General features: G+C 39.7%; 1 protein-coding gene across 2 annotated transcripts in view; it reads left to right on the forward strand.

Moving 5' to 3' along the window:
• klf7b (Kruppel like factor 7b) overlaps nucleotides 1-12,120 on the forward strand; it is an 84,325-nt gene that overhangs the window by 23,422 nt on the left and 48,783 nt on the right. The window lies entirely within an intron of this gene.

The following is a 12,120-nucleotide window of genomic DNA, read 5'->3' on the forward strand; positions in this document are numbered from 1 at the left end:
AGCAGGGAGTTATTTCATCTCACACAGGCGCAGAACGTACGTGATAGTTGGCCGTCGGCTGTAGTCTTTGCAGTATGTTCTAGTGCAACTTTTTAGCCAAGACAAAGGCGACTTGGAGGCCTTCGTTGCCGCTCGTTCTTTGATGTTGGGTTGGTGTTTCTGGGCATTAAGACGTCTACATGCCTTCGTATTTTTTATTTTTTTTTAGAAATTCAAATCATAAGCAGCTTTATTAGGACCAAAGGTCTGAAGAGTGTTTCCCTTTGACATCATGCTGATCTTTCCCTTATCAGGGCTTCATGCTGTGGAGAGTCTGTTTCTTTACAACATCAGAGATCTCTTCTATAGTGTGAGCTTTAAGTCATGATGCTGTATGTTCTGACAGAGACGTACACATAACAGTGAGCACTGACAAACACACAGTAACATAGTGATGTGACCTTGCACGGGGGGAAAGGTGACGATCCTCTACTTCTGCACTGTTATTGCTGGGTGAGTGCGTCTAACTCTATCATTTTCTGAGTGTGTGTGTTTGTGTGTGTGTGTGTGTGTGTGTGTGTGTGTGTGTGTGTGTGTCTTTTGTTCTGCCCTGTCTCCTCCCATCTCTAGTCACGTCTTTGTCTAGTGTTGTTCACCGTGCCGGCTGCTTTTCTTTGGCCCTCTCATCGCTCTGAGCGATGAAGATTAGCTTGGCACATGGGACACACACACACACACACACACACACACACACACACAATCCAGCGTCTTATAACAAGCTGTTAACCCCCGTTTATAAGTGCGGCCTTTGAATCAGCTCGGTGAAAGGGAGTGTAATCCCTGCCGGACGATTTAATGGTAATCTCCATATCCTGATTAGATTACACACAAAAACACACACACACACACACACACACACACAAATGCACACACACACATGTCTGCAACACTTCTGAAGGACTGAATTGAAACCAAGTTTTACCGAAATGAACAGGAGATATCTTCTTTCTCTCTTTATTCATCCCACCCCTCTGTATTTTATTTATTTACCTCGATCGGTGTTTCTGGGTTATTCAGAGTTTGGGATGTATCGTTTTTTCTTCACGATCACAGACAATCAGGATAGTCTACAAAGATTAACATTGATGATGTCTTTTTATAGCACTTTTGCTTTTATGTTTTGGTAACTGACAGTACAGAGTGAACTGCACCAATACCTTTATATATCTGACTTATTCTGCTTTATTTTTAGAATTGTTTTAGCTTAACAATCTAATATTCCCCCACTGTAAAGCCATTTTTAGCTAAACCCGTTGACACGTTTTTTACAGTCTCTCTGAACTTGGACTTAAAGCAGCAGTGGGTAGAAATTGGAGTGAATCTGATTTTAAAAAAAGTTATTTTTATAAAACGGTCACTATATCCTGACATGACAGGTAATCAACCTGCAAGCATTGTATACAGGTTTTATCATCTATTCACATGGTAGATCACCGAAACAAGGTATAAAAGAACACGACAGCGACCTCTAGCCACCGTAGTTAAAAAAAAAATTTAAAAGAAAGGGAAATTCGTGACTATGTACACAAATCAAATAGATTACATTTTATTACTAGTTCACAAATTGCCATGAGACTGTGGATGGACGTGACACAAAACACAGGGTTTTCACCCAGGAGACCAGGGTTTCACTTTCACTTTCACTTTTGAAACGTAGTTATCTTAAGCCAAAATATGTTTCCCTTAATTTAATAGTGTTTTTGTTGCCTAAACCTAAAAGAGCCTTTTTGTTTGTGTTCAAAACATTTCATTCAGTTTTATAATTTGTTGCTTTTAAGTTTCACTTTCACTTTTACAACGTAGTAGGTGTAGTAGGCCCCTCATGACCCACATGTATGGTGCTTATAGCAACCAATAACCCCTATTTAATGGCCCGATAACGGTCGAATCGGGTGTCAAATCAGTTGGGGTCAAGTCTGTGGTTGAAGGTAAACAGATGTGTTATTATTCTGATATATCTATCTGCTGTGTTTGTTCAATTTAATCTACTCCATCTGTTCTCGATAAAATATACGATCATGAGTCTGTCCGATTTTTTTGTGCTGTGACCTCCACGCATGGATCCACTGACTCCAGTGAGCAGTGGGGAGGCTGTTGTTTGCACACTAGCCAACTGCTGACACACACACACACACACACACACACACACACACACACACACAATCATTAAATGAATGTATTCTTCAGACTGCAGGCTGTCAGCAATATACCAGGAATACATGAGGGGGTAAAAGTCAGCATGTGTGCTGTAGTACGCAGTCTGTCCATACGCACACACACGCACACACACACACACAGAGAGCACCACGGCGCTGATATCATATATAAACACCATCATCATGCAGAACATCATTTAACAGCTTGTGGTGTCTGTTTGCGTTCAGACTGATGTGTGGGTGATAAAAATCAAGCTTGTTGTTCAGAGCAGCAGCCATTTAAACTAAACGATCGTCACCAACAATAACCTCATTTAACTGAATGAGAAATGGGCGATGAGCGACAGTTCACCAAGTAACTGCTGGGTGAGATAATGAGCTCTCTGCCAGTGCGGGGGTGAAAACAGGAAGTCGGAGCTGCAACTGGAAAAGAAGGATTAATTATATTTTATTAAGGGCTGTCAGTCAACAAATATTTAATCACGATTAATAGCACATTTTTTATTTGTTCAAAATGTACCTTAAAGGGAAATTTGTCAAGTATTTAATACTCTGATCAACATGGGAGAGGACAAATATTGTTGCCTTATACAAATGTATGTATATATTTGTTATTGGAAATCAATTAACAGAAAACAATGACACATATTGTCCAGAAATCCTCACAGGTACTGCATTTAGCATAAAGACATTTGCTCAAAACATAAAACATAACACATCATAACCTGACCTTTCTTGGTCTGGTCCTAATTTTTTGCTATTATTTAAGTCATTATTTGAATACCAGATTTTACGTGAGCATTTACAGTAGTTCTATTGTAGTAGCTGTACTGAAAATAGATCATGCGATGTTAGTCATTTACAGTAAACACACCCAAATTGAGAATTCTTTGAACATAACTGTAAATCCAGTGTTTCACATTGGTTAATTTATAACTTAGTTTTTTTTTTTTAAGCAGTTCCTCCTGCACAAGTGGAGCACCGGTAACATAAATAGCTCATGTACCTGAGCCTGGCATCTACAAAGTCAGCAACTCTGGGAGCAGCAGGGTGGTGCGGTCATAGAATTAGGGTTACACTGTGAGGCTTTGGTATGTGTGACACTGGTTCTGCCCTGTGACAGCATCTGCAGGTCTCAGGTGGCAAAGACTGATGCTTTCACTTCTTTTCCGTGACACCAACACGACATAAAAAAATGTCCGTGAACTCGGTCACGCAATGCAGACCGCCCTGCAGGACCCTCCACAGGGGGGCGAGATGGTAAAGGCCATGCTCAACACAGCTTGACTGACCTTAAAGAGGCTTTTACTTCCTCTCACACACACACACACACACACACACACACACACACGCGGAGTTATAGATGGGTTGTCATATTGTCACACGCTGTAGAAAATGCAGCAGTAATATCAGCATTTTCCGGATTCAAAGGATTCAAAGCGGCGCTACCTGCTGACAGCAGCTGATACTGAAGTAAAACTCACCTCACTCCACAAAGCACAAGTATAAAAGTAATCAAATGTAAATTTGCATACTTATCATGATTGGACCAGCTGCCATGAGCACGCCGCGGTATGTCTTTCATACTCCTAAATAAAGCCAGAACACCCCCCCATGCCCTGTGGATTTGGATGGAAGATATAATGTGTGAGTGTGAAGTGTGTGTGTGTGTGTGTGCACGTACATTCACATACATGCATGGCTAGTTGGCAGAATTGCAGTCTCATATCTCAGCATTAACATAATGTTCTACTTCAGCGGGTTCATTGGGTTCAGTGCAGTGTTGCTCAGCAAGGCTGGTGGATACAGAAATTATATTATATTTTCTCTGCGTTAATGTCTTGAAATTAGTTTATTTGATGTACCGTAATGATGATCATTTCCTTTGAAAATATTATTACCACAGACATAATGTATATGTACATTAAAGAACAGACTCAGCCAGCAGCAGCTTTATTCTGAGCTTTGACGTTTTATATCGAAAAATATTTCATGAGGCATATTTGAGTCATTCAGTAAAGCAGCTTTTTTATGACGTTAAAATGTTAGCCTTGATATTTGCCTTAGAATAAGCAATCCTGAAACTATTGACAGTTAATTTTATATGGTTTTAAGCGCTCAAACCCTGATTTGTCTCTTGGATCTCTGCTGTAGTTGTCATATATTTATATACAAACAGTCTAGTATATATGTATTAATATGCTGTGTATACAATTGAACAGCATACACAAAAGGAGACACAAGAAGAGTATGTCCTGTATCTGCTTGATTAATTAATTAATAGTTGACATGCAAAGATTTGTGTCAGACAGTGGCTCAGGGATGTTACAGGGACTGTGATAAATGCAAATGCACATCCCACTGTTCCGATTGCATAAAAAAAAACTGTTTTTACTCAGATTTTATGCATATGATACTATGTTTGTCATAATATGACAAGTTTTTCTAAAATTTTATTTTAAAAAATTGCTTAGAGTATTGCAATATATCGCAATGTATTGAATTGTAACCCCTGTATCATGATACGTATCATATCGCCAGATTCTTGCCAATACGCAACCCTAGTTTCATGGCTGTAGCGTTGCATAGATACTCTCGTGTAAATTGTGTTGCATTATATACGGTTTCCCCAAACTTCAGCATGACGTGTTTGGAAAATCCAGGATTTCTTGTGGGATATAGAAAACAGTGGCTTTGAATAATTCTTGTAGTTTGTACAATAAGACCAACATTATGTATATTATTGTTACAAAACGTGATTCTCTTAATGTTACCTGCGCCAAGGATGTTGCTCGTTTGTCCAGGTTTCTATCTGGATTTCTCCAAATGGACATTTGGTATTTTAGACAAGGATTCATTATTATGATAGGCAAGGATTATGAATGCCGTAAAGGGGAAAATCTCACATTTTACGAGACTCGGTCCAGCTGTTTTATCTAAAGATACCGAGTCCCTAAGGGGGGCAACTTTTATCTATCCATCCTGTCTGTTTGTCTGTCTGTGGATGAATGGAAAGATTGATGACGTTTAAGGGACATTAGACATTTAAAAGCTTTAGGTTTGTATAATTACACTGAAACTGTGTAAAGTAGCTAGGTTACTACATATATAAAAGATGACTGGTTTGCATTTTGTGCCTCACCAAGTCATTTCCCAAAGCGGTATTGTTGAACCTGTTAGCAAACGGTGGAACGGCACAGATTGATCCGGACCAAAAGCATAGCTAGAGGGCAGATTTCAGACCTGGTCCCAGAGTGTCTCGGCCCTGACAGACAGGGGAGGGGACAAATGAGACAGTGTCAATATTGAAACAGGCTAATGGGCTAATGAATGTGGAGAGTTCTGCCTAATGTTCCCAACAGAGCTCCTAGAAAAACCATTAAAGCACTTTTATATGACTAGACAGGCACAATGCAGTAACTCGATTTATGGGGTACTTTCATGGTCAATTAGGAAGGGAGAGAGAGGAGAGAGGCTTGATAGGGGAGGTTAGAGAGTGTGTGTGTGTGTGTGTGTGTGTGTGTGTGTGTGTGTGTGTGTGTGTGTGTGTGTGTGAGAGAGAGAGAGAGAGAGAGATATGAGCTTATTAGCTTTAGACAGTGTTACGCCTGTTTTTGTCAATATTTTCCTGAGCTTCTTCTGATTTTGTCTTTCTGATCAGAATGTAGACAAACTGAGCAGCTACACAATAAATGTGCTGTCAATCAAACATCATCATATCTGTAATAGGCCTATACGAGGTGGACACTAGTGACATACTGAGTAAAGGACTAATATCGGTTCAAATACTCACCTGGGAATCCTCCAGACCTCCGTATGTCAGACTGAATAATAAAGTTTGACATTATTTTTATGAAAGCAGAAGGCCTCTATGGAACCATCTTATCACCTTCTTGATTAACTTTGACACAGCTGACTGCAGCTTTGACCGAATGTCCTTTCATCTTAAAAAGAATACCAGATTATTCTGCCCTTGAGGGTCTTATATCGAATGACAAAGTTCAGACCTGTAGAGATGAAGTTGGCCACTCCCAATCCCAACACAATTAAAACAAAGGATTTAATTATTGGCCTAAAAGGAAGTGGAGTGTCCCTGTTGACATGAAATGAACTGGTCAGAAAATGTTCATGCTGTGTTTGAAAAGACTCAATCAAGGTTGCCATCGGGGGTGGACTGGCCATCAGGAAGTCCAGAAAGATTCCCTTCCAATTTCGACTGATCCTCAATTTTGCTGAAATGTAATTGGCTTGGTCATTTTCATCGTGAACGTGATGAACTGTGACCAGTATTCCAGCGCACCTACGCTTGCCTAGGCAGTCGCTAAATTATGAATCCTGCTATATTGCGAAGGCATGACCCGCCCTACTCTGCCTCTGATTCTCTGATTGGCTAGTACTCGTTGCCTTCGTTGGTTGGATTGGTTAGGTTTAGGCAATAAGGAGTGAGATTGGTCAGGGTTAGCGTAAGAATATCAGGGTAAACCAACCAGTGCAGTCGTGATGTGCTTATACAAACTGTGCTTATGCACTGAGACATCCTAAAGTGTCTTGAAGGTATTCAGCATCATCAGATTTTTGTTAGACCATAAAATGTTAAAATTACTACAACATTTTTTTCGACTTCATAAATGTTTTCTATTTAATAACCTGTGTTGTTTAATCCGGCTTAATCAAACTCTGGTTTGTTTCCCTCCTTGGTATAATTCGATACAGACCAAAACAAGCAAGACCCTTTAGAGAAAGTGGTCTCTCGAGCGCTCCGTTTGTGTTGGAAACATGATCCAACCTCGATCTGACCCAACTACAAGTTGTACTTTGGAAGTTTCAGCTAAAGCCAGCTGTTTGCTATATAGATGAGCGAAATCCAGCAGCTAGCCGGAGACTGAAACAAGGTCTGACCTGGACCAGCAATAAAGTACGTAGGGCAATAGGGCCTTGTTCAGGACCATCTTCCTGTGTTTACGTTGTCGGTCCTGCCCCAGACTCGTCCACTGATTTGGACCAGAACAAACAGACTTTTAATTTAGTACCTGGTCACACCGAAAGTGGTACAGCAAAATCAATTCTCACACTCAAATAGGTCGTGTGGAAGCTTGTTGACGTAGTGACTAAATGTGCGCTTGGTTGCTAACCAGACATTAAGCTAATGCAGTTCATTCAAGAGACTGTATTTGTATTTTCCACTGCTGTCTGACATGCAGACCATGCCGCATCTCTTTTGTTGAGCAGGGCATGACATGGTTATATAAAATTGGAAGTTGAGATACGGCTAACATAACGTCTTTCATCATTTGTGACTCTCTGGTTTTCCATCCCCTCAAAGGTCAGCACATTTGCGGGCGGCTGTGGCTCAGAGGTAGAGCAGGTCGTCCACCAATCGGAAGGTCGGCGGCTCCTCCGGTCACATGTTGATGTGTCCTTGAGCAAGACACTTAACCCCAAATTGCTCCTGAAGGCTGTGAATGAGTATTTAGATTGGATCCTGATGGGCAGGTTGGCACCATACACATTCAGTGTATGAATGTGTGTGTGAATGGGTGAATGCTGACTTGTAGCGTAAAGAGCTTTGAGTGGTCGGAAGACTAGAAAAGCGCTATATAAATGCAAGTCCATTTTACCATTTGAACTCTACGCGAACGCTGAAATTGATTCAGTCTCTGCTGGCAAATCCACCAATCACAATTTAAATGAATGAATTTTGAAAATGAAATTTCGCTTCTATACGTTAACATTGGTGTTACACGGTCTCTATAATTGGCATGACTCCTGATCTAACATAAATTGTTTTGGAGGAAGAGGAGCAAGAAGGAGGGTTCAGATTTGAGCGTGAATAGGGTTCTTTGTCTGGGAAAAGAAAACATGTTTATTGACTGATCAGATGACCAGATGCTCCACAGAACACTTGAGCGAGTCTTTTGTACCCTCAGCTGTGACACCTGTGAATGAATTGTGTTGTTAGATGTGTCTTGACCTTTGGTTCTGAGGTGTTTTATGGGATGCGGGCATCATATGTATTGTCTATTTTTTGCTGTTGTTTAGTTGTATCACTTAAGATTGGCCTTATGTATCCATCCATCTGTCCATCCATCCATCCATCCATCCAATCAATTCATGTATATGTATTGTAGGAAGCTGATAATAGAGCCAGAAACACTGTCCACTGACATCTTCAGTCCAAAAAAGTTGTATCGTCAATATCGGACCTGACAAACCATCAAAAGTGACCCTGAAATTCATGAAATCTTCAGTAGAGGTGCACTCAAGGTATAACACAACAAGACATATTCTCTAAGTCATACATATGCTGCTCTCTGTTTCACACACACGGAAACACTCCACCTCTCCAACTCTCTGTTGTAGTTTCCCTCAGAGAGTTGTTGCAGCAGGCAGAGTAAGTGGAGGATATTTTTAGTTTGCAAAAAAAAACAAATCGGGTAGTGCAGTTCCTATCCTCTCTTTCTGGTGATACATTCAGAGCAAAAACGGATTGAATGAAGTGGTTCAGTGGTTAGAGCATCAGTTCAATGTGCAGTCCTATATGACTCAATGAACCCTCGGGTGTAAATCATGTTTAGATCTGTCATTTTATGCTAGGCAGGTAACATACAAGCTAACATGTACTAGTTCCTGTGCTAAACTCCTTTGTTTTTTTACCGTTAGAAGCAGTAAAAGAAATTCAGTTTTGTTTTTTGTTGGTCTGAAAGCGGCACAGAGGTGCTTGGTGTGTTGATTCTCAGATTCTCACATATCCTGGAGTCATTTGATTTAATGTTGATAAGAAAAATGTTATTTAATGCATCTTTAACAAGTCTCCTCTTAAAGCACATTTCTGTGTTTTACTGTTCCATAAATTATGAACATATTAAGTATTTACAATATCAAACTGCAAGTTGTTATGGCTGAAAATATGAACAGATCCTCCCCCCAAGAGGCGCGTACTAACAAGCATAATACCAGTGTGTTAATGATGAAGGAAACATTTCAGTTATTTATAAGATTACATTTTGAGTCAAGTGTTTATTTTTTTTGTTAAAAGGCTGAGATTTTTCTGTGTGGGTTTGCGGTTTTGTGTTTATATATTTATTCTATTGCAGGAGATGTAAATTATGGATGACAGTTTTTGAAAACTGCTTAATAACAACAGGCCATGACGTTTTTAATTCAAGCCTCAGTGGGTGACAAGACAAACAAGTTTTTATAAAGCAGTATGTGAAGGGCCAGCGGATATGTTTTTTTTCAATAATGTAATGGGAGCTGTAATGAGAAAACTAAGATCTGTCATTCTTCAATAAAGCCAATTTGTATTCATGGTAATATTGAATAGGGAGTCTTGGTACTACATAGAACTATTTTTATGATGGACAAGCCTGGCATGGCAGTGGCTCCTGCCATGTGCGAAAGTCCCTGTTTTTTTAAAGGTATGCGCATATAATTCAAAATGATTATTCAGCAACTTTGAGAGAACCTGTATTATAATGATACCATATCACTTCTTCATAGTCCAAATAAATGATTCCAACTAAATTCATTAACATATATCAAAAAGAGCTGTTGAGGTTTGGGTACAAAAGTAAATCCAACAGTACAGAACCCACTTATGTACTATTTATGCCTTCGCGCCAGCGATAGCCATGGCGGAGGCATTACGTTTTGGGGTTGTTCGTACGGGCATACGTCTGTCCGTGCGTAGGTACATCCCATTCTCTTGCACGCGATATCTCAGGAAAGTCTTGAGGGAATTTCTTCAAATTTGGCACAAACGTCCACTTGGACTCAAGGATAAACGGGTTCGATTTTGGTGGTCAAAGGTCAAGGTCACTATGACCTTGCGTCTGTTCCATTCTTGTGAATTTGAGTTTTAGCATATTCAATATTATGTGGCTTACACATTTATTTTTTAATTGATACGGGCACTGTATGGAATGACTGCAGCTGTCATTGCCTAACCTTGAATAGCGATGATAAGATGTGAGAATAGCGGGATCGCACGAAAATCCATCTTGTCAGGCTTCAAGTGATGCGTTTGAGTCTGGCCGGCCAGATCACAAATCAATCGGCGCCCTGTGAGGAGCTACTGGCAGCTACGGCAGTGGTTTAGGAGTGTATGAGACGACCCGGAGAGGCCGCTGTTTGTTCTAAACAACAACGGCAGAGGTTAGCGTAGATACTGCAATAACATCGAGAAGAGCAAAGAATGGCACTCAAGACGATGTTTTCGCCTCCAGTTAGTTTCACTTTTCGTTAATTTGGTTGACAGATGGTTCATCCATTCACCAGCCAAATATTTTTTTGAAAGTGTCTGCCCTTTTCCAAATAGTTTCCAATGACGGCTTCTCAGACGGTTCTGTGTTACAAACCATCTGACTGGTCGGGTTAGTCATTGCCTGCAGGTGGCACAAGTACTGCAGCTATTACTTGATTTGCCATTACTAATTTACTCTCTGGTATGTGGTTCAGGTTGGCATATGTAGAACTGGTCTGACAGAAGAGCTTCCCCTCGTGGAAAATCCACAGTCTTCAAAATGTGAATGAGTGAGTTTCTGAATTACCAGCCAGTTTCCACGAGATGTGTTTCATCCAAGCTGAACGTCATCGTGTAATTTGTGTTCTCGTCTTTCTTTGTCCTCTATCAGCTGCATGGAGCGTTTATCAAACCACTTGGCAGAAGTGTCTCTTTACCTCTTACATTTACTCTTATTTAAGTTTCAGAGTCAATGGTTTTCCTAAAGTCAAGAGTTTAACGTTCACTTTTAGTCTGTGGCTCTCAAATTCTGGTGTGAATGAAAGTGAACAAAAGCACTTGGAGTGAAAACCACTCTGTACTCAAGTATCTCCGATAGAAACTGTATTTACATGAGAAGAAAAAACATCGACGAGATTTATTCAAACGCTTTATTTTCAAATTAGGAAAAGACCGAGCTTTAATGATCCCTGTGGGGAAATAAAGTCATTGCAGCAGAATACTGAAATGAGATACAGCAAAAACAATAAACCATAAATAAGAATTTATAAGGGGGATTAATTATACCACATTAAACTATTTAAAAACAAGAATATGTTAAATCAATATCTTTCATTACAGTGTCTGCGTAATAATAGCAGTAATGTTGGTAAAGAAGAGGAAATATGTATGAATGAATTAATAATAAGCAAACGATTTTTATTGCAGAAAGAACTAGGGACTAGGACTGTCAATCGATTAAAATATTTAATCGCGATTAATCACAGATTTTTTTATCGATTCAACATGTACCTTAAAGAGTGATTTGTCAAGTATTTAATACTCTTATCAACATGAGTGGGCAAATATGCTTTATGCAAATGTATGTATATATTTATTATTAGAAATCAATTAACACAATAAAACAATGACAAATATTGTTCAGAAACCCTCACAGGTACTGCATTTAGCATAAAAAATATGCTCAAATCATAACATGGCAAACTGCAGCCCAACAGGCAACAACAGCTGTCAGTGTGTCAGTGTGCTGACTTGACTATGACTTGCCCCAAACTGCATGTGATTATCATAAAGTGGGCATGTCTGTAAAGGGGAGACTCGTGGGTACCCATAGAACCCATTTTCATTCACATATCTTGAAGTCAGAGGTCAAGGGACCCCTTTGAAAATGGCAGTTTTTTTTCTTCACAAAATTAGCATAGTTTGGAGCGTTATTTAACCTCCTCCATGACCAGCTAGTATGACATGGTACCAATGGATTCCTTAGGTTTTTTTAGTTTCATATGACAGCAGTATCTTCGAGCCCGCTACATCCTCCGAAAGACTGATTGCGTTAATGCGTTAAAGAAATGTGTGGTGTCTCGGTATTGTTTGAAAATTACGTTTTATACTTGAAATAATTCTGATACAACATCTATACTTTGCTAAGTGTAAACCCATTATTAAATCCTACCTGTTATGAAG

The sequence above is a fragment of the Sebastes fasciatus genome, chromosome 14 (assembly GCF_043250625.1).
Source record: "Sebastes fasciatus isolate fSebFas1 chromosome 14, fSebFas1.pri, whole genome shotgun sequence".
NCBI classification, from domain to species: Eukaryota; Metazoa; Chordata; class Actinopteri; order Perciformes; family Sebastidae; genus Sebastes; species Sebastes fasciatus.